At 40.6% G+C, this 26,219-nt stretch overlaps 1 pseudogene; it reads right to left on the minus strand.

Moving 5' to 3' along the window:
• Window positions 1-421: 421 nt before the first annotated feature.
• Window positions 422-14,194, minus strand: LOC125466438 (deoxyribonuclease-1-like; annotated as a pseudogene).
• Window positions 14,195-26,219: the final 12,025 nt, after the last annotated feature.

Genomic DNA, 26,219 nt, shown 5'->3' on the forward strand with positions numbered 1-26,219 from the left:
ATAGGGCTGCTCCCTCATGCAGACAGAGGTGCCCAGAAGTAGTTTAACCTGAGGGTCATCATGTCTCAGTTGTGGGGAGAGATTGAGAAAGAGAGTCCTTCATGGTAACCTGGGTTGGTGTTGGCATCACATTGTATTACAAACCATATAAACATACAATGCTGTCCCCTTACTTAAACTGTATTCGAGGCCATTCAGAGGTGGTTCACAGCAAACAATGTTTTCACATCAATTAATCTGGTCTGCAATGTGAATGTAGGTCTAAGACAGATGTATTTAGTATGTTCGTCTTTTGTTTGAAACTTTGCCACGTTCATATTTCCAAAACAGCCAACAGACTCAAAAGCACAAATATGTGCTCGTTAGTAAGGATCTAACAACTTCTGAATAGACACCACAAACAGGTTGTGCTTTACTAACCTTAACAATAATCTCCATAGTCAACACAACAATGTTGGTATTCAGAACAGCTTGCAGTACAACTGCATGGAAAATTAGGTGAATATGCACCACATCATCCAGCGCAGGATGTCATATCTACACCTTCGCAGCTACATGGACCACCACTGATTCCACCATTGATGCCAATACTTGTCCCAGTCTCATATTTAGCATCAGCAGTGTTAGCTATGCAAAAAGACAAAACTGGATAAGGCAGAAGAAAGCTTTACTCTATGCATGACAATTGCAAGAGCTAGTAGGCAAACAAGCACATTCTTTTCGAACAATATTCTTTAAAAATGAACACATAAAATGATATAGACAGAGTATAGGTAGGGAGGGGATAGGTCAGTCCAGGCAAGACGGACAGGTCAAGGAGGTGGGATGAGGTTAGTAGGTAGGAGATGGAGGTGCGGCTTGGGGTGGGAGGAAGGGATGGGTGAGAGGAAGAACAGGTTAGGGAGGCAGAGACAGGTTGGACTGGTTTTGGGATGCAGTGGGTGGAGGGGAAGAGCTGGGCTGGTTGTGTGGTGCAGTGGACGAACTGGGCTGGTTTTGGGATGCGGTGGGGGAAAGGGAGATTTTGAAGCTGGTGAAGTCCACATTGATACCATTGGGCTGCAGGGTTCCCAAGCGGAATATGATTGTGTACAGCAGGAGTGAATGGGAAGGGGTTTGTTCCATTGGGATTATGTGCAGTGGGAGTGAATGGGAAGGGATTGGGTCCATTGGGATTGTGTGCAATGGGAGTGAATGGGAAGGAGTTTGGTCCATTGGGATTGTGTGCAGTGGGAGCGAATGGGAAGGGATTGGGTCCATTGGGATTGTGTGCAGTGGGAGTGAATGGGAAGGAGTTTGGTCCATTGGGACTGTGTGCGGTGGGAGTGAATGGGAAGGAGTTTGGTCCATTGGGATTGTGTGCAGTGGGAGTGAATGGGAAGGCGTGCGGGTCCATGGGATTGGTTATGGGTTATGGCACTGCCGTCTTTCTAATACTTGCTTTCTAATTTACTGCTCACCTTGCCTCAAATGACAACACCACACTTCACATTGAAAACTACTATTAAAAGTTATGAATGAATTGTATTAATTCAGCTGTGTACCATACACATACCTGAATATTAAATATGCCACAGTCAAGGGTCAGGTAAAATTCCTGGTTATTGGAGGTTGAGATCAGGGCTAGTAAGGGTGTGGATGATGGCTAGGCTATGGTTAGAGGAGATGTTAATGATGGGGAGGATGCCAGGAGGAGTCTGGCAGGAATCAGTGATGGAAGGTGGTATCAGATGAGACCAGGGAGTTGGGGGGGCAAGGTCAAATAAGCTTGTGAGTCTTGAGTAGGCACTTTTCCTCCTAGCTCACAAGCAGTCCAATGAAACTGTTCACTGATAGATGTAGCCCTTTTTAACTGCTGGTTGCTAGAGGCCTGGAAAACCTGGTTGACATAGGATAAAAAGGTTCCCCACTTCCATTTTTAAAAGACTTTAACAATGGACCCACCTCCTGAGAGCCGATTGGATGCTTGCCTGATTCTTTGCCTCCGTTAAAACTAGAAGAGCTCAGGTTTGTAGCTGGTTAAGTTCCCATTTCAGGTTTTTATGTATTTCATTTCCTACTGAACTCTAACTCCTCTATTTTGGATGTTAAAATTATCCCCTAAAATCTCAACTGTTTAAAAAGTTTTACAGTGTTGTTAGAAAATATCAATCTGGATTTGAGTATTTTTGCAAACAGTAACAACAGCCTGAAATTCATCTGCCCTTGCCTTAGGTATTTAACTAGTTGGGAGTAATGATACTTCAATGACTTGGCACTCACTGTCAGAATAATTCTAAATGATCACAGTAATTCTGGCCATAATCATATCAATTTGGAAAGCAACACCAAATTCTACTCATCTGAATAACATGTAAATTAATTTCTCAAATATTGTAGCTATTCTATTAAAAATATGGAAAAATGAGAATACCATTGATAATGTGCGAACTTGTGGTTTCATATTCATAGCCCAGTCACTGATTACTAATCCAAAGATCCTGGATTAATGATACAGAGGCATCAATTCAAAACCCACGGTAACAGTTTGAGAATTTAAGTTCAGCTAACTAAGAGAATCTAGAATTAAAAGACTGCATCAGCAGTGCTGACAAAAAACCCACCAAACTGTTGCAAAATTCCGTTTCATCTCCTGATGTCACTTTGAGAAGGAAACCTGCTGTCCTTTTCCAACCTGGATAGTATGTGATTCCTGATATGTGTCAATGAGTCTGATCCTTAACTGTCCTATGAATTGGCCTGGAACATGTTTTGTGAAGGGCAATGCTGACTTTGTCAGCGATTGCTATTTTCCATGGATTACCATAAAAATGTTATCTGTCCCTTTTTTATAACTTTAATATTACCATCATAGTGGTTAAACAACAAGGAAAACAGCCTGTATTTTGATTTCTATATGTGGGCCATTGACAAAACTGATAGCAAAATGCTGTGCTTCCTTCTTTTTACAATCATTAAACTTGACAATTCAGTCTTTGTTGAGATAAAAATGAAATATTAAACACCAACTGTGCATATTTTTTCTCATGGAATGTGTTTGACTGGTATTAGAATTTAAGGGAATTTTGCAACTATTTTGTGCTTCTTAAGAAGAGTGACAAGCCTACATTATGAATAAAAAATGTCTCTTTAAAATGCTGTTCAAAAAGTACCTTCAGCACATGATATAAAATTGTATTTAAGCTGGTCATGAGGTATTTTTAATCAAAAGTTTATCTTACTGAGATTACCAAAGTTTAAGCTCCATTGTGTTATTTTGCTTCACAATCACGTGTTCTAATACCTTAATAAAGGGTAATGTTTATTTACTTACGATCGTCTTCCAGTTCAAGTTCAATAGGGTAATGATCTGAGACTTCTTTCACCTATAGTATAGAAACAAATCTAAAATATGGGTCAAAAATGTCAACAATTTATTTTTTAATATTTGAACAAAGGCTATAACAATAACTATACACAATGTGACCCTCAACTGTTCTATTGATAAATATTTTCTAAGCAATAGTAAAATTTTTTTTACAGTTCGCAGTTGTGTACAAATATCATTTTCTTACTGTATGATATGGGAGATCAAAAGCTTTTTGGAAATTGAAGGCCCTGACTGAGCCAGCAACTATGGTCTTAAGCAATCCTTTTGTGGTCGCAACAAACCTAAGAATAAAAAGAGAGACTTGCATTTATATAGCATCTTTCACAATGCCCCAAAATCGATTTATAATCAATTAAGTACTTTTGAAGTACTTGGAATGTAGGACACGTAGTAGCCAATTGGTACTCCACAAGGTCCCATAAATAACAATGTGATAATGACCAGATACTAAATTTTGTGACATGGATTAAGGGTTAAGAATTGACAAAGCCACTGGGGGGTGACTCCCCTGCTGTTCTTCCAGAAATCACCACAGGATCTTGTATGTCTATCCAAGAGGGCAGACAATGCTTCACCAAAAGACAACATATAGTGGATTCTGACTTGAGCTAGTAACCTTCTGATTCAAGAAAGACAGTACCAATTGTGCTCCTGAGATGCTGCTTGGCCTGCTGTGTTCATCCAGCTTCACACTTTACTACCAATTGAGGTATAACTGCTTTCATGCAAAATGTCAAAATTGGAAATATGACTGGGTTGAAACAATGAACATATTTTTGAAGTATAAAATACATACACTATGAATACTTACATCAATGTGTGTCAGCATTACCTGTCATATGCACAATGTGTGTATTTACTGACAGTTGTATCTATCTCATCACCAATCAGCCAATGAAAATTTTTATGTTGACGCAGTCATATTTGAGGCCAGTCACTATCTGTGACATATGTACACGCTGCATTGTAATCTCCAAGTATCAAGATGTTCTGCATTGGAAACCAAGAGACAACAAGTGGAATTAGTTTGGAAAGTGTCTATTTCTCTTAACAATCGAGCCATATTAACAAAGGAAGCAATTATTAATCGATTTGACATCTTCAATGTAATAAAACATCTCAAAGTGCTTTACAAAGATTAATAAGGAAAATTAAATGATTGAATGTACTGAATATACACTTTCTTTGATGTAACACTTACATAATTGTTTTAAATTCAAATTACTTTTGAGGTTAGGCTATTTGGAATAAAATATCAACAGAAGAACTGCACTCTGTGTAATTAATTCATTTGGAAGTACCTGACATTGACACTGGATTCTGTACACTGATCAAAATAGACCAGAAGGTAAGCAGTCAATTGTTACATCCATTTACGGATGTGGGGCTCTCAGGCATAGAAGTGTTACAATGGGTGTCAATTCAGTAATCTTGGTCAACAAAATGAATGTATCCAATGTGAGTCAACTTGCGACTTGAATTTAAAGATAATGGGAACTGCAGATGCTGGAGAATCCAAGGTAACAAAGTGTGGAGCTGGATGAACACAGCAGGCCAAGCAGCTTCTTAGGGGCACAAAAAATGACATTTTGGGCCTAGATCCTCCTAGGCCCGAAACGTCAGCTTTTGTGCTCCTAAGATGCTCCTTGGCCTGCTGTGTTCATCCAGCTCCGTACTTTGTTATCTTGCGACTTGAATTTACTTGTTTTTTTTTCGAATACAGTTACGCTTATTCAGGATGAAATTAAGTGGATAATATAAATGTAGCCTGCCTGGGTTGGGATAGGATTTAAATAAAAAATAAAAACCAAAAGAACTGTGGATGCTGTAAATCAGGAACAAAAACAAAGTTGCTGGCAAAGCTCAGCAGGTCTGGCAGCATCTGTGAAGGAGAAAACAGAGTTAACGTTTTGGGTCCGGTGACCCTTCCTCAGAACTGATGAACGTTAACACTGTTTTCTCCTTCACAGATGCTGCCAGACCTGCTGAGCTTTGCCAGCAACTTTGTTTTTATTGGGATAGGATTTGATTGATTACCAGACAGCCTAATTTATTCTTCATTGACATCATCGGGCATAAACTAAATGAGAGCCCCAATCTTACAGTGCAGACAGTTTAAAATTAGGCTTCAATTTCTTTTCTGATTAAAAGGTAATGAAATATTTAGGTGGGGATCTTTGATAAAAGTATCTAAACATTCAGGATTTCAACATTTCAGGAAAAATCTGCAATTAAGTCAACTCAATGTGCCCTTGTATTGTCGGATACAGTAATAACTGGTCACAATTTGGTAAGATGTCTGGAAGAGAAATCTCCTCAAAAAGCAGAAAAGCCAAGTATGGACAGCAAACTAGGAGCTAATATCACAAAAATCAGAAAAAAGCATGTTATGATTGAATTGAACCATTAGATTATCTCAACAGTAGATAAAAATACTGAATACTCAAAGGAGATTTATTCGAATCGTACCAAAACTGAGATGTTATGCCTATTGGCAAAGTTAAACAGTTTGGCGCTTTCTTTTCTCTAGAAGGAAGGAGACTAACCTTTTTAGAAATCTGAAGGGTTTGATAGAAACATCAAAAGTATTTGATATAAATGGGGAATATGTTATTTATTCTTGACACTAGAATAAGGGGCTGTAAATAAAGACAGTGACTAATAGGTTTAGTAGGTAATTCAGGAAAAATCCCTTCAACAATAGGGAATAGACATGAAATTCATTGAACCATAGTATCCCTCTAGTGTGGAAGCAGGCCATTTGGCTCATTGAGTCCACACCCATGATCTGAAGAGCATCCCACCCTGACCCACCCTCTATCCTATCCCTGTACCCCTGCATTTCCCATGGCTAATCCCCATAGCGTGTACATCCCTAGACACTATGGGCAATTTTAGTCTGGTCAATTTGCCTGACCTGCACATCTTTGGACTGTGGGAGGAAACCAGAGAACCCAGAGGAAACTCACACAGACACGGGGAGAATGTGCAAACTCCACACAGACAGTTGCCCAATGGTGGAATTGATATTGGCTTGGACAATAAAGCTACTTAGACCAGTTCAATTTGTTTGTGTTATTGACTTTGTATAAGGCAAGATGTACCTGACAGAGTCCTGATGGCATTTAATGATATTAAAAATCTGCAGTTCAAATCAACTTTTCTGAGCAACATATTTCTTGGCTAGAGAGTGTTGAATCTTTGGAATTCACTGACACAGAAGGCTCGGGAGGCCAGATCATTGAGTACATTTAAGACTGAGATAGATAGGTTCTTGATTATCAAGTGGATCAAGGGTTACAGGAAGAAAGCAGGAGAATGGATTTGAGGACCTTATCAGCCATGGTTGGATGGTGGAGCAGACTCGATGGGCAGAATGGCCTAATTTCTGCTCCTATGTCTTATGGTCTTATGGAATCAAAGAACAAAGAAAATTACAGCACAGGAACAGGCACTTCGGCCCTTCAAGCCTGCGCCAATCCAGATCCTCTATTTAAACCTGTCGCCTATTTTCCAAGGATCTGTATCCCTCTGCTCCCTGCCCATTCATGTATCTGCCTAGATACATCTTAAATGACGCCAGTATGCCTGCCTCTACCACCTTCGCTGGCAACGCATTCCAGGCACCTACCACCCTCTGCATAAAGAACCTCCCACGCATATCTCCCTTAAAATTTTCCCCTCTCACCTTGAAATCATGACCCCTAGTAACTGAGTCCCGACTCTGGGAAAAAGCTTCTTGCTATCCACCCTGTCTATACCTCACATGATGTTGTTGACCTCAATCAGGTCCCCCCTCAACCTCCATCTTTCTAATGTAAATAATCCTAATCTATTCAACCTCTCTTCATAGCTAGCACCCTCCATACCAGGCAACATCCTGGTGAACCTCTTCTGCACCTTCTCCAAAGCATTCACACCTTTGGTAATGTGGTGGCCAGAACTGTACGCAGTATTCCAAATGTGGTCGAACCAAAGTCCTATACAACTGTAACATGACCTGCCAACTCTTGTACTCAATACTTTATCCGATAAATGAAAGCATGCCGTCTGCCTTCTTCACCACTCTATTGACCTGTGTTGTCACCTCTAGGGAACAATGGACCTAAAAACCCAGATCTCTCTGTGCATCAATTTCCCTCAGGGCTTTTCCATTTACTGTATAGTTCGCTCTTGAATTGGATCTTCCAAAATGCATCACCTTGCATTTGCCTGGATTGAGCTCCATCTGCCATTTCTCTGCCCAACTCTCCAACCTATCTATATTCTGTTGCATTCTCCAACAGTCCCCTTCATTATCTGCTACTCCACCAATCTTAGTGTCATCTGCAAACTTGCTAATCAGACCATCCATCCCTTCTGCCAGATCATGTATGTATATCACAAACAACAGTGGTCCCAACACGGATCCCTGTGGAACACCACTGGCCACAGTTCTCCATTTTGAGAAACTCCCTTCCACTACAACTCTCTGTCTCCTGTTGCCCAGCCAGTTCTCTATTCATCTAGCTAGTACACTGTGGATTCTATGCGACTTTACTTTCTCCATCAGCCTACCATGGGGAACCTTATCAAATGCCTTATTGAAGCCCATCAGGAGTGAAGGGGAAGGGGTTTGGGGTCCATGGGGCAGTGTAGAGCGGGAGTGAACGGGGAAGGGATTTGGGTCCATGGGGACGGTGTAGAGTGGGAGTGAACAAGAAGGAGTTTGGGTCCATGGGGACGGTGTAGAGCGGGAGGGGAGTGAACGGGGAAGGGGTTTGTGTCCATGGGGACGGTGTAGAGCAGGAGTGAGGGGCTTAGATTAGTTCACAGGTTGGCGCAACATCGAGGGCCGAAGGGCCTGTTCTGCACTGTATTGTTCTATGTTCCAAATGACATCTACAGCCCTTCTCTCATCTATCAACATTGTCACTTCCTCAAATAATTCTATCAAGTTGGTAAGACATGACCTTCCCTGCACAAAACCATGCTGCCTATCACTAATAAACCCATTTTCTTCCAAATGTAAATAGACCCTATCCCGCAGTATCTTCTCCAGCAGCTTCCCCACCACTGACGTCAGGCTCACTGGTCTATAATTACCTGGATTATCCTTGCTACCCTCCTTAAATAAGGGGACAACATTATCAATTTTCCAGTCCTCCGGGACCTCTCCCATGCTCAAGGATGCTGCAAAGATATCTGTTAAGGCCCCAGCTATTTCCTCTCTTGCTTCCCTCAGTAACCTGGGATAGAACCCATCCAGACCTGGGGACTTGCCCACCTTAATGCCTTTTAGAATACACAAAACTTCCCTCCTCCTTATGTTGACGACCTAGAGTAATCAAACATTTATCCCTAACCTCAACATCGGTCATGTCCCTCTCCTCAGTGAATACCGACACAAAGTACTCATTAAGAATCTCACTCATTTTCTCTGACTCCTCACATAACGTCCCTCCCCCGTCCTTAAGTGGGCCAACCCTTTCTCTATTTACCCTCTTGCTCCTTATGTATGAATAAAAGGCTTTGGGTTTTTCCTTAATCCTGTTTGCTAAAGATATTTCATGACCCCTTTTAGTCCTCTTAATTTCTCGTTTCAGATTGGTCCTACTTTCCCGATATTCTTCCAAAGCTTCATCTGTTTTCAGTCGCCTTGACCATACGTGTGCTACCTTTTTCCTCTTTGCTAGTCTCACAATTTCACTTGTCATCCATGGTTCCCTAATCTTGTCCTTTCTATCCCTCATTTTCACAGGGACATGTCTGTCCTGCACACTAGTCAACCTCTCTTTGAAAGCCTTCCACATATCTAACCTGTGTCCCTGCCACTGTGAGGCAGCAGTGCTAACCACTGAGCAACCGTACTGCTCACAGAATTAATCTGGTGAGAGTGGTATAAATTTGTTCAAGGACACGCGAGGCATGAGGGAGAAAGGAAATGAAGGATACGTTGATAAGATGATAAATAAGGGTAAAGCATAAGCACCAGCTTACGCCTATTATATCTTATGTCCATCTTTTAGGCTGAATGAGCAGTCTTAGTATTTACTTAGTAGTAAATACTATGTGGTAGTACTAAGTAATAGTAGTACTTACCTCGGTATTGAAGTGATTTCTTGCATCAGCCCAAACATCATACAATCCATCAACTTCTCTGACAGCATAACTTGGACTGGTGTGGATGGCTGCGAGTACAAAATCCTTGACAGCTGTCAAAACACGTTGTAACAAATGTTATTATCAGAGATTTTGTGAAGGGTAATATTTCTTAGAATTTGCCTGTTATTTTGAAGGCAAAACAAAACAAGCACAACATTTCAATTTGTATTTGGGACATATAAAAATTTCAATCCACAGCAGTGCCTTTGAGTTATAGAAATAAAGGCAAAGGGTGTGATTTTCCCTTCCATGCAGGTGGTGAGAAGGCGAAATAAGAGCATAACATGCCCCTGAAGAGAAACTCTTTTCCTTCTCACCCTCTCACTAATTAAGTCACAGGCGAGGAAGTCCATGGGCAACTTTCCTGGCTTGCTATCAATTAAGGCTCTTAAATGGCTACCTAATGGCCACACAAGGACCTTAACTTGCCATTTCTCTGATCACCTACCAACCTCATGAGTGAGAATTGTGGATAGTTTCCCGAATCTGAAACAAGGGCAACGTGGCCATTGATTTAGAGGGGCCTCTAACTGCCTTCATTTGGGTCAATTTGAAGCACAGATTGGAAGAAAGAGACGGTCTCTGAAAGCCTCCAATGCCCTCACTTCTGACTCACCCCCTTTCCCTATGGCTCACCTACTGCATGACAAGGGCATAAAAGGTATTTACCTTCTTGATGATTATATATAGGCCTCAAGCAGCAGACTCTGATTGGTTGCTAGTTTATGGTGAACTGGGATGTTATTGTCAAAGCCTGGGGCTTGCCAAGAAACTCACCCACGCCCTATCTGTCAGCTCTTAATAAGCTGATTGAAGGGCGATTGGTTTAGTTTTCTCAGTGGTACGGGTGGCATGTTCATTACTCAACATACTTTAAAAACAGAAAGGAAATTTCACAAATTTCACAAAATTTAAAAGTCACAGTCATCAAGAGTTTTCATTTTGGGTACAACTGACACAAACTTTGCTGGTTTTCAGGTTTCCAGATTTTCAGCATCTAAAATAAACATAAGATTTTGCGAAAACAAAATTCTTGTCATCTGCTGAAACATGGTGTTGGAGAACCAGAAGATTGTCCCTTGTGGTAGTAGGTCACGCATTTGTGACAGTAAGTTCCCATGTGGCAAATTCATGATTTCTTGATCAGAGGTAAGCTTACCTCTGTATAGGTGAATGTGTTCAGAGTGAGTTAAAATCATGCCCATTTTTAGTCTGTCACCAAGACAGAAAAAGCATCAGAGTTACTGAATGACTTGTGTCTTCATGTTAAATAGAAGTACAGCAATGGGAAAAACTCAAGGTGGCTTGAGTTAGGAGGAGTAAAAATAAAATAACAATAATTAGAAGAATTCTTATGCTGCAAAAACATTTCTTCCATGATTTCAATCACAATAAAGCATCTTCTGCCATATGTCACTTGGCTTATGATGTATGGACATGTGGGGCTTGGAGAATAAAGCTACTTAGATCAGTTCAATTTGTTTGTGTTATTGACTTTGTATAAGGCAAGATGTACCTGACAGAGTCCTGGTGGTATTTAATGAGATTAAAAACCTGCAGTTCAAATCAACTTTTCTGAGCAACATATTTCTTGGTGAGAGCGAAAGCCAGTATAATGTGGCAATAAATTATTTGTATTTCTAGCTGAGTCACTGGCTACTAGTAATATATTTCATCAGGATTGAAGCTGATCACCTTCTCAATCAGGTTTTCAACTTCGGTGTTTTATTTGTCAGCAAGGACACCAGAATAATTTATTAGCTTTAGTGCATTTGAGATTTTCCCAACAAAACAAAATAACTGTTTGAGATGACCAAAGCATACTTGTAGTGAGGGAATGGAAGTGCACTATAAAAGGTTCACGGATGAAAGTGTCGGTCCCACACTGTTCACAGCCATCATCAAAGTGGTACCACTCCATAGGCTTGAGAATATTCTCGCTGCCAGAAACAAAGCAAAGTCAGTCATCATGTTTGATTGTCAGGCAATTTGTTTTTGAACAAAGAATTGTGAATCCTGGAAATCTGAAACGAAAACTGAAAATCAGCAAGACTGACAACTCTGCTTTCTCTCCACAAATACTAACATTTCAAGTCCAGTGACCCTTTGTCAGCATCTGCAGTTCTTTCTTTTAAATTGTATTTTAATGCTGCTAAAGGCACATACAACAATCTTCTGAGTGCACTGAAGTCTAAATATGGTTCAACTTGGATTGTTCCTTCCTTACCTGTGGCATTTCAAATTGCAAAATCTACATTTTCAGTCTAGTTTTCTCAGATACTATTTCAGTATCTGAGTTATTGTGAATAGTGTTGAAAATTGTGCAATTGACAGTAAATATCCCCATTTCTGACCATGATTGAGGGAAGGTACTTGATGAAACAACTGAACATGGTTGGAACTTGGACACTAACCTGTCAACCTTCTGCTCAGATGTTTTGGAGCTGTGATCTCTAATCTCCAACAAACACTATCATCTTCCTTTGTGCGAGGTATGACTCAAACTAGTGAAGAGTTTTCCCCAGAATGTCATTTACTTAGTTTTACTTGGGGTGTTTGATGTCACTCTCATTCAAATGATGTCAAAGATGATCACAGGATGTTCCTTTAATAATTGGACAAAGTGGCCCTATAAGGTCAATCCAGATTAAATGCACTTGCACTTCAATGGTAAAATATATTTCGTGCAATTTTATAATCAACAAGCCCAAAGATGTTATTATACATCTCTGGAACAGGTGGAATTTGAATTTGGGCCTCCTGGCCTGGAGGCAGGGATGCCGCCATTGTTCCACAGGAGCCCTTCAGTGGCAAAATAATGTGCATAATGTGGTACAATAAACCTGTTTTAGAAAGGAACATGTCATCTGACTTTCAAATTAATGGTCATTGGAATATCATTTAGTTTATATACTAATTTAAACTACGTTGACTCCCATTTAAGCGCCTCAATTGTTGTGGAGGCTGGAGTCATCCGTGAACCTTCCTGTTCCAGATGTAATTAGGGCAGAGGTGGGAAGATGGCAGGATCCTCTATCCACACTCTGTAGCCTGATTAAACATTTCCCTGCACCTTGGAAGACGACGTTACAATCTGCTGTCAGTATGAACTTTCGTACATTCTGTTCTGGAGTGGGAGTGTGGAATACTGAAAGGGGAGTTTGTCATGTAGTTTATTTGTTCTGCCATGGAAGCCTGCCAGAAGGATACTTTACCACATTGCTTAAATAATTCTGTTGAAGAGTAACAGGACTGAAAACATTACTTTGCATTCTCCCCACAGATGCTGACAGAGCTATTGAGCTTTGCCAGTAATTTATGTTTTAATTTCATCTCCAGCATCCGCAGTTTGTTTATTGTTGTTTTACTTAAATACATCTTTATCTGGACTGTCAAATATTATCATCTGTGTAAAATCTTCAGACAATGCGCTCTTTATTTTATCAAACCAGGATGCTCATGTCATGGTCACTATGATTTGGGGAAGCTAACATGTTCAGTAAATAGGGCAAAACTTTTTTTTTCATAGAGAAGCTAAATGAATCAAGTCAACTTAACCCAAAACTCCATCTCTGCATCTCTGCATGGGACATGGACAACTCATGTTCAAGTAGGAGACTCACTTGTACACAAATGCATATTTTTCTTTGTATGAACTGCGACCAAGATGATCAGAGATGATGTAATTATATTGCAGTTTGGTTGATCTGAAAAACAAAAACATTATTGTTGCTTGTGTTAAATGATTCAAAAATATAAGAATCTATAAAATCATCAAATTATGATCTAATTTGAAAAAAGGCTGTTTTTAACAATATAGTGAACTACATGATAATTCTAAATTCAGGTCTCAGATGGCAAGAAAGGGAGAGGTTATTTTTGTATCTTCAGTTTGTTTATTTAATTTCATTGATGATCATTGGTCAGAAAACCATACTGAACAGGAATTTATATGCTTCACATTTTACATCAGAGAGGAATTTACTATTTGTGTGAATAGCAGTTGTTCAAAATAGTATGTTTGGCACAGTGCACTGTTGGTGTGATGTACAGATTCATGGACTGGTAGGACTTCTCTAACTTCTTGTGACTATATAGCTCTTCCTAAATCCATCTGATAATTCAAGTTTTCAGAATTGTTTTTTAAATCCTTCCTTCCAACATTCCTTTCACAACCATTGACCAGCTATTGCATCCCGCCAATTTTGGGCAGGAATCTGTGCAGATAATGCCTTAGAATTGATATCCCCCAGATCTCACTGAGGGTCGGACCATTTAACATCTTTCTTAGTTCTGACCTGAATAGCTCCATCTTCAAATTAAGGTCAAGGATAATGTTTCTATTTACTTACCGATTCAGTTCCATCACTAGTTGTGTTATTGCTGAATTGTCAGCGTCCATAACTTCTTCAATGGTGATAAGGTCATACCTTTGTAAAATCTGAGGGAAAGCAAAAATAAGTGTGTGCTCAATCTATAGATGTTGCTGAATATTTGCTGTGATTGTGCTTACCAGGATAAGAATGCTCTGATTGTGCTTACCAGGATAAGAATGTTCAGAGTCCTGTGATCACTGACTTTTGACTGATCAAATCTCTGGATGTTAAATGCTGCAATTTTAAGCCCTTGACTTCCCTGCATAAAGCAGCCAATCAGAATCATCATCACAAGAAATGCCATTTTTGTAGCTCTAGGATTAAAAGAGAAACAAACAATTAAATGAGTTAGAGGCTTTAAGACTTAAGTTGAAAATTAATTAGATATATATCCTTGTACAGCTCTACAGGATATTGAATCCATCAACTTGACAGCATTTGACAACATGGAGAAAAGAGCTGAATTCCAAAGGTGAAGTGAGAGTGACAGCCTTTGACATCAAGGCTGCATTTAACTGAATGTGGCATCAAGGAGACCTAGCAAAACTGGAATCAATGAGTATTGGGGGCAAACACACCAGTGGTCAGAGTCATATCTGACACAGAGCAAGATGGTTGTGGTTGTTGGAGGTCAGTCAACTCAGCTCCAGGACATCTCTGCAGGAGTTCATCAGGGTTGTGTCCTCGGCCCAACCATCTTCAGCTGCTTCATCAATGACCTTCCCTCCATCGTAAGGTCAGAAATGGGGATGTTTGCCAATGATTGCACAATGTTCAGCACCATTCGTGACTCCTCAAACAATGAAGCAGTCCATATTCAAATGCAACAAAATCTGGACAGTATCCAGGCTTGGGCCGAGAAGTAGCAAGTAACATTAACATCATACAAATACCTGGCTATGATCATCACCAATAAGAGACAATCTAACCACCACACCTTGGCATTTAATGGTGTTACCATCACTGAATCTCCCACTATCAACATCTTGGGGTTATCATTGATCAGAAATTCAACTGGACTCACCATGTAACACAGTGACTACAAGACCAGGTCTGAGGTTAGGAATACTGCAACAAGTAACTTACCTCCTGACTCTCAAAGCCTGCCCACCATTAGCAAGGCACAAGTCAGGGGTGTGATGGAATACTCCCCACTTGCCTGGATGTGCACAGCCCCAACAATACTGAAGAAATTTGACACCATCCAGGACAAAGCAGCCAGCCTGATTAGCACTACATCCACAAGCATACACTCCCCCCACCGCTGACGCTCAGTAGCAGCAGTGTGTACTATCTACAAGAGGCACGGCAGAAATTCACCGAAGATCCTCAGATAGCACCTTCCAAACTCATAACCACTTCCATCTAGAAGAGCAAGGGCAGCAGATATCTGGGAACACCACCACCATCAAGTTTCCCTCCAAGCCACTCACCATCCTGACTCGGAAATATATTGCCATTCTTTCACTGTCACAGGGTCAAAATCCTGGAATTCGTTCTAAAGGCATTGTGGTTTAACCCACAGCAGATGGATGGCGGCTGTTCAAGAAGGCAGATCATCAACACCTTCTCAAGGGCACCTAGGGAGGGGTAATAAATGCTGACCAGCCAACAGTACCCATATTCCACAAAATGAACAAGTAAAAAAATTGTGAACAAGAACTGAAGGTATTAGATTTATTAGACTTTTGGTACACATATTTTTTCCATATTCAATGAGTGATGCACACACTAACATATCAAATGACTTTTTTATCCTGGCAAAATCTACATGAGAATGCTCTACTCATATTAATTTGTCAAAAAACAACACTCTCCTATTATACACTTAGAACATGGCATCAAGTGAACCAGAAATGCATAAGTTATAGATTCTTCCTCCTTCCTGTACTATTTTCTGATTATGAGTTATAGAATTGTTTACTTTGATTTATTCTTTTCAAGACTTTTGTTGAAATGTTCACCTCCCCTTCATTCCTCCTGCAAACTTTATAAACCAGATGCCATGTCATTTAATTGCCAACTCCTTGATTTACCTTTAAAATTTCTTCTTTTTTTTTCAAAGTCTGCACATACTACACTATAAGCCTTGGTCCTTCATCTAGCCTCTCGGAATAAAAAGGTTGACTCAACGTGCATATGCTTTTCTCCTCGTGTTTTCCTTCCTTTCATGGAGACAATAGATTTTACGGGAATGCAGATGACCTAAATTGTCATTGTTTGGAAGTGAATTTGGATAGTGAGTGCTGACAGATTATTTTGTTATGGTGGAGTTTTATGTGATGTGCAGCCAGATTTCCATTCCTGCAAGGGTCAGTAGTATAGGGCAAAAGGAAAGTCTTTGTCTATATGGAATGTAAATACTACATTGGTTGAAATGAGAAATGCAGCTCTTGATATTCAAACTAAGACCTTCCTGAGCAATCAAAATAAAAATCATGCATGAAGGTGCCCTAATTTCTGAATCATCAAAATTATTCTTATTCTACTTTTACTGTTGTCTCAAGAGCAATTCTGTGTATCCTTTCACCTCAAAACAGCACAAAGAAAATTCACACTAATTTGTGCCCACAAATTCCCATTTTAGAAACATGACTTATAGTAATTTTGATTAATGGCAGAAAAAGTGATCCCTTAGTTATATAATTCCACTGTAATGGTACAACCTATGTATCAGCAAGTACAGATATTTTCAAGCATAAAATATTTTTCAATAAATATAACCAAAATGATCATCACTTGATTACCCAAATGTAACTGTTTTCTTGCATTAAAAATTCATAAACTTATAATTGACCATTATTATAGTTCTTCGGAAAATGTATTAAACTTCAGAGTTTACAAATATATATGTCAACAATATCAACATTTTTATTTTAGAAGAAAATTCACAGTATAATAATATTGAATTTCAATTTATCGTACCTGAGAACAAAACAACCTTCAGTCAAATGAATCTCTAAAAAATGAGACTACACTCAATTTGTTTTTCCAGTTATTAATATACACTGAGGGTTGATAAGCTATGTTAATATGCATTATTAATTTACAGACATGGGAAAATGTGTTTGGAGACACCTGCTTTCAGTATTCCGACATGCTGTGTGAATGAACATTTACGTGTATATAATAAAGGGGTAAGATATATTTCCTGAAAAGGTACATTTCTTCAAATGCTTTGCTGATAAAGTAAGGGTGTTTTAATTACATCACAGCTGTTACCTTCACATAAAAATCCACTATGTTCAGCTTCCCTTTGAGGGACTTAGTAAATTTGATTCCGCTTTTGCCTGGGGATGTACAGCTTTCCAGTAACTAACCAAAAAGCCCTTCTTCATATACTAATTCAAGTGTACTCAGAGATCTGTTGGCCACACAAAAATATCATGATCATGCCCAGTTCTCCTTTCATCTGAGAATAACCCTCAGTGAGGCCAGAATGTTTATACAGAGACAAGTGACCACTAAATCTGTGACTTCTATGGGTTAAGGGAAGCTGGAACGAGGGGGCACAGTTGATGACTATTTGATCTCTCTTTTAAGATGGTAGTGAAGAGAATTTATTTTCTCTTAGAAGACTGTAAATCTGTTGAACTCTCTTCCAGAAAGCAGTGGAAGCTATTCCACCGAATTTATTCAAGACTAACTTGTATGGATTTTAATGGACAAATTTTAAGACAAGGGTTGGGACAAACAGGGAGTTAAGAACAGCCATGATCTTATTGAATGGCACGGCATGTTCAAAGTGCTGAGAGGCCTACTCTTGTTAATTCATTCCAAAGTATGATTAAAAAGAACTGCAGCTAACCCACATATCTCTCAACTCATTAAGGGAAGCAGATTGTACTTGGAGGTATTCAAGATCAAACTGTGAAATTGTTTTCTCATAAGCTTACCTTGTTAAATATTTGAAGGCACTATATAAACTTAGGCAAGGAAGGCACAGGAACAGATGAAATGTAAATATTGAGCTTGTGATGTCCTTATGGCTTCTCCCACACTGTTGCTACAGCTGTGAGGAAGGTACAACTGAAACCCACAAGTTTCTACGGCACTTCCAGCAATATGTTGACACCGGAGCAAACGGAGTTTTGAGAAAATTACAGGCTTGTGTTAATGATAAAATGTGAAATAAACTAAGCTGCCCACACATGTTCACAACAGAGTCAATAGCCAACCAAGGAAACAGGATCCTTCAGCAGAAAATGAAGCTGTATAAATGAAGAAATGTTTGAAGATCGTGAGCAAAATGAATAACTACAGAAGCATTACAAAAGGGCAAAAGGGAGAGAAAATAAAACTTGAAAGAGATATAAGGGTAGACAGACAGAGAAAAAGCACACAACATTATGTATGTGTGGAATCTGATTTAGAGGAAACTTTAGAAAATATAGATACGATTTTAACTTACCTGAATTATCAGTCAAACTAAATCTAAAGTTGAGGAGCAATAATGTTTTCAATATGAAGTCAATCTTGCCCCACTCATAATAAATTCCATGCTCTTCTAGTAGTCAGTTGTTAAATAACTAATACAGAATGTGAAACCATTGTACCACAACATCTGCTCCTCACCCATATCAAAATGAGAAGTATAAGGCCAGCTTTATTTACATTGCCACCAACATCTATCTAACAAAACTTCACTTAGTGTTTAAACTTTAAAACATATGAAATTGGTGTAATGTTCTGATGTTTTGAATTGTCTGTATGGCTGTTTATTAGGATGATGAGAAAACTGCACTTGGAACTAAAAGGTGTTTACTGTACCAAATGTTACTGTTACTAGAACCACAGTTACTCATGTGTCACATAGAAATAAGTGGACTAGAAAACCTTTTGTAATTGATTAAAATAGAACAGAAAATACAGGAAAAGGTCAACAGATTAAGGAGTGCTGAAATGTTTATTTCTCCATCCACAGATGATGCCTGATTTGCAGATTATTTTTGAGCATCTTCCGTTGTAGTTTTGGTTAATCCGCAGCACTTGCCTTTCCTTAAAAAATATTGACAATTTATGTGTGAGTCATTAGGCAGGGTCTTCTGTTTCTGATGATGGTGAGGTTGGAGTTAGGAAAGGCATTTAATTAGGCAGGATGGTGGTGTACCCGAATACCACCGCTTTCATGCTTTTGCGAGAATTGACTTTTTGGCAGGTGCGATCACCCCTACAAGGCCCAAGGCTAATTTCTAATTAATCCCTTTGTGGAGCTCATTGAGTATGCATTATCTTAATAACAGCTACAGCCCACTCAACTGGAACTCATCACCTGAGCCGATTATAAGGCAGACCCAGGAATGAGCCTGCAGAACTGTCTATCCTGGGTTGGAACTGCCTATGTATGCCATGAGTAGTGGCTCTATTTTTGTGTTCAATGATTAAATGATGTTCCTTTTAGTTGTTACAGAGATAGTAGGAACTGCCGATGCTGGAGAATCTGAGATAACACGGTGTGAGGCTGGATGAACACAGCAGGCCAAGCAGCATCAGAGAAGCAGGAAAGCTTGACGTTTTGGGTCAGGAACCTTCTTCAGAAATGGGGGAGGGGCAGGGGATTCTGAAATAAATAGGGAGATGGGGGAGGCGGATAGAAGTTAGATAAAGGAGAAGACTGGGTGAGAGGAGACAGACACGTCAAAGAGGCGCGGTTAGAGCCAGTGAAGGTGAATGTAGGTGGGGGGGAGGGGTTAGGGAGGGTTAGGTCAGTCCAGGGAGGACAGACAGGCCGGGGGTGGGTGCGGGATGAGGTTAGTGGGTAGGGAATGGGGGTGGGGCTTGAGGTGGGAGGAATGGTTAGGGAGGCGGGGCCTCATTGGGCTGGTTTTGGCATGTGGTCGGGGGAGGGGAGATTTTGAAGCTTGTGAAGTCCACATTGGTACCCTTCAGCTGCAGAGTTCTCAAGCGAAATATGATATGCTGTTCCTGCATCTTTCGAGTGGCATCATTGTGGCAGTGCAGGAGGCCCAGGATAGATTTTCGTCTGAGGAGTTGTTGGAGGGGTGGGATTGAAATGGTTCGTGACTGGGAGGTGCAGTTGTTTGTTGCGAACAGAGTGTAGGTGTTCCGCAAAGCGGTCCCCAAGCTTCCGTTTGGTTTCCCCAATGTAGAGGAGGCCACAACGGGAACAGAGAATACAGTATATCACATTGACAAATGTGCAGGTAAGCATCTGAGGTGAATTAAAGGAGAAGTTGTTGAGGGTGAGGACGAGTTTGGATAAGTGGATGAGGGTGTCAGTGGTGGGGGACTGGATGGGTCTCCTTTTAGTTGTGTTCCCTGAGTTAGTACATTGGTGATGAGAATCAAGAAAGGTTTTGGACAGCTATGCCTTTCAACAAATGCAATAACAGTTTGAGAGGAAATATTAAAAATGCTGCTGTTTGGCAAACTGGAACCTTATGATGTGGGTGTGGAGGACTGACCTCAGAAAAGAATGAGCTACTTTTTCCAGGCAAACAAGATCGAAGAGGATCACTGACAAAAAGTCATGTTCCTGATTGCTTATAGAATCCTGACTTTCAGCATTGTAAAGATCCCAGCAACCCTGGAGTCAAAAACTTTGGACAAACTGATGGATATGATAGCAGATCACCATGACCTCAAATCAGATGTAATATTGCAATGTTACAGGTTTAACACAGCAAATAGACTTCCCAAGGATCCAGTTACTAAATTCTTGATGAGGCCGAGGAAACTGGCAGAACGTTGTGAATCTAGGTCAGCACTTCAAGAAATATCGAGGGTTTGTGGAATTAATAATACTGCAACCCAAAGGAATGGCTGAATGGTCACACTAGTAGTACCACTTTTAAAATCTGACAACATGGTCCTTCTTAGTGGGAATTATAAGTGAACAGAGCTCCCCACTTATACAATGCCATGTATACAGACTTGTATAAAAAGCTAGTTGGAGATCACATATTTTCTGAATTGGATATGATATATCTGCAGATTTTGATGTTGTTTTAATCTCTAAGCTACTGTGAAGAAACATTTGGAGAGTTCAGAGGAGATTTTGTTACATTTCTGTGCGCTGGTATCATACAAAAACGAAAGGAAAAATCTGTGTTCCAGGTAAACAAGGTAACATACCTCAGGTACAGGGTTGACAAGGATGGATTACACCCTGTTGAAGAAAAGATGAAGGCCATTCAGAGGGCACTGACTCCAAGGAACAAAACAGAATTGTAGTCTTTCCCAGGTCTCATAAATTACTATGGGACATACTCAACCTCGTGAGCCTGTTGGCACCCCTCCAGGGCTTGCTAAAACAGAAATCAGAAATGGTAGTGGCAAATGTGACAAGTGAAAGCCTTGGCAAATGTCAAACAACAATTACTATTGATAAATATATTAGCTTATTATGACCCCTAAGACCACTCACTTTAACCTGCGATGTCTTTCCCATGGATAGGAGCAATATAATCACATTGCTGGGAGGACAGAAGATCTAATCACATACGCATCACGAACCCTGGTGGAGGCAGAAAGGAAGTATGCCCTATTCCCAGATGGAGAAAGGTTTGGCATTGACATTTGTGGTATAAAGGTTCCACTAGTATGTCTATGGTTGGCATTTCACCACAGCAACTGACCAAAAATCTCTGCTGGACCTCTTCAAGGAAGATAAGGTGATTCTGCCCATTATGTCAGTTCAGAACCAACATCGAGCTCTGCTATTTGTTACCTATGAATATACCTTGGAACATTGTCCAGGTTATTTTCACCTCTGAAGATGACTGAAATCATCATGATTTTGAACTTGATAGACACTCTACCAATATCTGCCAAGCAAATCCACGCTTCGGCCCAAAAGGATTCTACATTGGTGAAGCTTCATCATATCAGGGAGACATATAGATAATGTAGATGCCTTGAGTTGGCTGCCACCAGGTTATCTTCACCTCTGAAGACGACTGAAATCATCATGATTTTGAAATTGATAAATACTCTACCAATATCTGGAAGCACACAATCAAAGGAAACCATTGCCTGACTGAAAGACTGAACATTTATCTCTATTTATTCATAGAACATAGAATAGTACAGCACAGAACAGGCCCTTCAGCCCACGATGTTGTGCCGACCATTGATGCTCATGTAAGCACCCTCAAATTTCTGTGACCATATGCATGTCCAGCAGTCTCTTAAATGTCCCCAATGACCTTGCTTCCAAAACTGCCGCTGGCAATGCATTCCATGCTCTCACAACTCTGTGTAAAGAACCCGCCTCTGACATCCCCTCTATACTTTCCTCCAACCAGCTTAAAACTATGACCCCTCGTGTTAGCCTTTTCTGCCCTGGGAAATAGTCTCTGGCTATCAACTCTATCTATGCCTCTCATTATCTTGTATACCTCAATTAGGTCCCCTCTCCTCCTCCTTTTCTCCAATGAAAAGAGACCGAGCTCAGTCAACCCCTCTTCATAAAATAAGCCCTCCAGTCCAGGCAGCATCCTGGTAAACCTCCTCTGAACCCTCTCCAAAGCATCCACGTCTTTCCTATAATGGGGCGAGCAGAACTGGATGCAGTATTCCAAGTGCGGTCTAACCAAAGTTTTATAGATCTACAACAAGATCTCACGACTCTTAAAGTCAATCCCTCTGCTAATGAAAGCCAAAACACCATATGCTTTCTTAACAACCCTGTCCACTTGGGTGGCCATTTTAAGGGATCTATGTATCTGCACACCAAGATCCCTCTGTTCCTCCACATTGCCAAGAATCCTATCCTTAATCCTGTACTCAGCTTTCAAATTCGACCTTCCGAAATGCATCACCTCGCATTTATCCAGGTTGAACTCCATCTGCCATCTCTCAGCCCATCTCTGCATCCTGTCAATGTCCCGCTGCAGCCTACAACAGCTCTCTATATTGTCAACGACACCTCCAACCTTCGTGTCGTCTGCAAACTTGCTGACCCATCCTTCAATCCCCTCATCCAAGTCATTAATAAAAATTACAAACAGTAGAGGCCCAAGGACAGAGCCCTGTGGAACACCACTCACCACTGACTTCCAGGCAGAATATTTTCCTTCTACTACCACTCGCTGTCTTCTGTTGGCCAGCCAATTCTGTATCCAGACAGCTAAGTTCCCCTGTATCCCATTCCTCCTGACCTTCTGAATGAGCCTACCAAGGGGAACCTTATCAAATGCCTTGCTGAAGTCCATATACACCACATCCACAGCTCGACCCTCATCAACTTTTCTAGTCACATCCTCAAAGAACTCGATAAGGTTTGTGAGGCATGACCCGCCCCTCACAAAGCCGTGCTGACTGCATTTAATCAAGCCATGCTCTTCCAGATGGTCATAAATCCTATCCCTCAGAATCCTTTCTAATACCTTGCAGACGACAGACGTGAGACTTACTGGTCTGTAATTGCCAGGGATTTCCCTATTTCCTTTCTTGAAGAGAGGAATTACATTTGCCTCTCTCCAGTCCTCAGGTACGACTCCAGTGGAGAGTGAGGATACAAAGATCTTCGCAAGTGGCAAAGCAATTGCATTTCTCGTTTCCCAAAGCAGCCGAGGACAAATCTGGTCCAGACCTGGTGACTTGTCAATCTTAATGTTTGACAAAATTTTCAGCACATCAGCTTCCTCTATCTCTATCCATTCCAGCATGCACACCTGCTCTTCCAAGGTTTCATTCACCAAAAAGTTTGTTTCTTTCGTAAAGACAGAAGCAAAAAACTCATTTAGGGCTTCCCCTACCTCCTCAGACTCCACACACAAGTTCCCTATGCTATCCCTGATCGGCCCTACTCATTCTTTAACCATTCTCTTATTCCTCACGTAAGTGTAAAATGCCTTTGTGTTCTCCCTAATCCGTTCTGTCAAGCCTTTCGCGTGCCCCCTCCTGGCTCTCCTCAGACCATTTTTGAGCTCTTTCCTCGCTCTATTCCTTGCAAAACTTACTTCTGAACAGTCATAATTTAAGTTGAGGATTGCTGGCATTACCAATCCAGAAGTATTATGACAACCTTTTTAGTGCAGCTAAACAATGCAGGTGATACAGGAGGAAAAGGAAAATTGTGCTTACATAGATGTATATATCTATTTGCATAAAAGCAAAATGTCATTGAAATCAAAACAGAAAATGCTGGAGACTGTCAGCAGGTCTGAGGGCACATGTGGAGAGAAAAACAAAATTAAGGTTTTGAGTCCAAAGTCTCTTCTTTTGAACCACAGATGATGCCAGACCTGCTGAGTTTCTTCATAGATTTATATTAATAGCAAAGTACATAGCAGCATATTGCTTTTCCACAAAAAAAGCCTCCCAAAATCTTTATTCCAGTTTGAATTTTCAAGGGCTTGCATGTACTTATTAAGCTAAAATAATATGAATAAGCTTCAATGCTTTGTTGAAAATCTCTGATCATTTGGCAAACATGACTCCGAGCTTACAGTGGGCTGTCATTTTAATTCTCCACATTGCTCAGACGCTGAAACCTCTGTCTTTAGCCAGCTGCGCTGTTTCAAAACCAGTGAGCTTCAGAACCAGTACTTCATTGCTCAATTAGGCACTTTACAGCCTACCCTTCCGGACTCAACACTGAGTTCAACAATTTCAGACCATGAACTTTGTACCCCAGTTTTTTCTTTCCTTTTCTTGGCACATATCAGTTTTTCTCTCATTCAGTTATAGAAATCAGCACACTTGCTCTACACACATCTTTCGTTTTTTTTTCTCTTGCCTCATCAGCATTTCCTTTGATGCCCTTCTGAGACTAACTCCTGTCCCCATATCTCTCCTGCCTTCCATTGTATTGCAGATCTTTCTTTCATTCTTGTTCCATCCACTCATTGCTCAAAATCTACTGCATTTCTAATATCTCCCAGTCTTGCTGAAAGGTTTATCACCCAAAACATTGGGCAGAAAATTACGAGGGGTGTAGATGGGACGCCTCTCCCTCCCTAACCTAGAAGCAAAGTCAACTAGATAGTAGGAACTGCAGATGCTGGAGAATCTGAGATTACAAAGTGTAAAGCTGGATGTACACAGCAGGCCAAGCAGCAACAGAGGAGCAGGAAGGCTACTCACCATAAGGGACTAGACAGTATAAATTCCAGGCGGAGTAGAACAACATCACTTCGTCGGAGGCCTCACTCATTATGTTACCTAACATGGAGATGAATGTCTGAACAAAAACAAGCCAGCTCGGTGAGCAAGTCAACAACCTAAGAGTGAGAAACAAATTGAGTATAGGAGTTGGGGTGACATATTGTGGCTGTACAGGACATTGGTGAGGTCACTTTTAGGATACTGCATTTCGTTCTAGTCTCCCTGCTACAGGAAATACATTGTTAAACTTGAAAGGGTTCAGAAAACGTTTCCAAGGATGTTGTCAGAATGGAGGGTTTGACGTGAAGTGAGAGGCTGAATAGGTTTTTTTTTACCCCTGGGGCTTTGGAGGCTAAGGTGTGGCATTATAGAGGTTATGAAATCATGAGGGCATTGATAGGGTGAATAGACAAGGTAGGGGAATCCAAAACTGGACGGCATAGATTTCAAGTGAGAGGGAACGATGTAAAAGGGACAGAAGGAGCAATTTTTTTATGCAGACAACAGTGCGTGAATGGAATGAGCTGCCAGAAGAATCGGTGGAAGCTGCTACAACTATAGCATTTAAAAGGCATCTGGGTGGTACATAATAGGAAGGATTTAGAGGGATGTGGGCCAGACTAGCAATTGGGACTAGATCAGTTTAGGATATCTGGTTGGCATGGACAAGTTGGACCAAAGTGTCTGTTTCTATGCTGTATAAGTCAATGACTCTATAACAGAATTAATTTATTCTTGCTATGATTTTTCTCCTATGTTGCAGGCAGCAGTTTCGTGGAGATTAGTTTTTTAAAACTCTGGTGGAATTCAGGGCATCCTGCAGAGATGGTAACCATTGGGGCAATCACACGGAGAACTAAAACACTAGCATGGCCAGTTGTAGGATAATAAAATGTGAGGCTGGATGAACACAGCAGGCCAAGCAGCATCTCAGGAGCACAAAAGCTGACGTTTCGGGCCTAGACCCTTCATCAGAGAGCTCTCTGATGAAGGGTCTAGGCCCGAAACGTCAGCTTTTGAGCTCCTGAGATGCTGCTTGGCCTGCTGTGTTCATCCAGCCTCACATTTTATTAGCATGGCCAGTTTCTCCTTGCATATGCTGCCTGAACTGCTCAGTTTTCACATCCTATTTTGTTTCTATTTTATTCAATATTGGGTAACAAAGGACAGGGCAGCGTTCACTATAATATTACTTAAATACAGTTGGTCCTGTGGTGTAGCGCTCGATGAGAATTGCCCCTTTAAGGCATCTTGGT

Source organism: Stegostoma tigrinum, chromosome 31 (assembly GCF_030684315.1).
Source record: "Stegostoma tigrinum isolate sSteTig4 chromosome 31, sSteTig4.hap1, whole genome shotgun sequence".
In the NCBI taxonomy this organism is placed as follows: domain Eukaryota; kingdom Metazoa; phylum Chordata; class Chondrichthyes; order Orectolobiformes; family Stegostomatidae; genus Stegostoma; species Stegostoma tigrinum.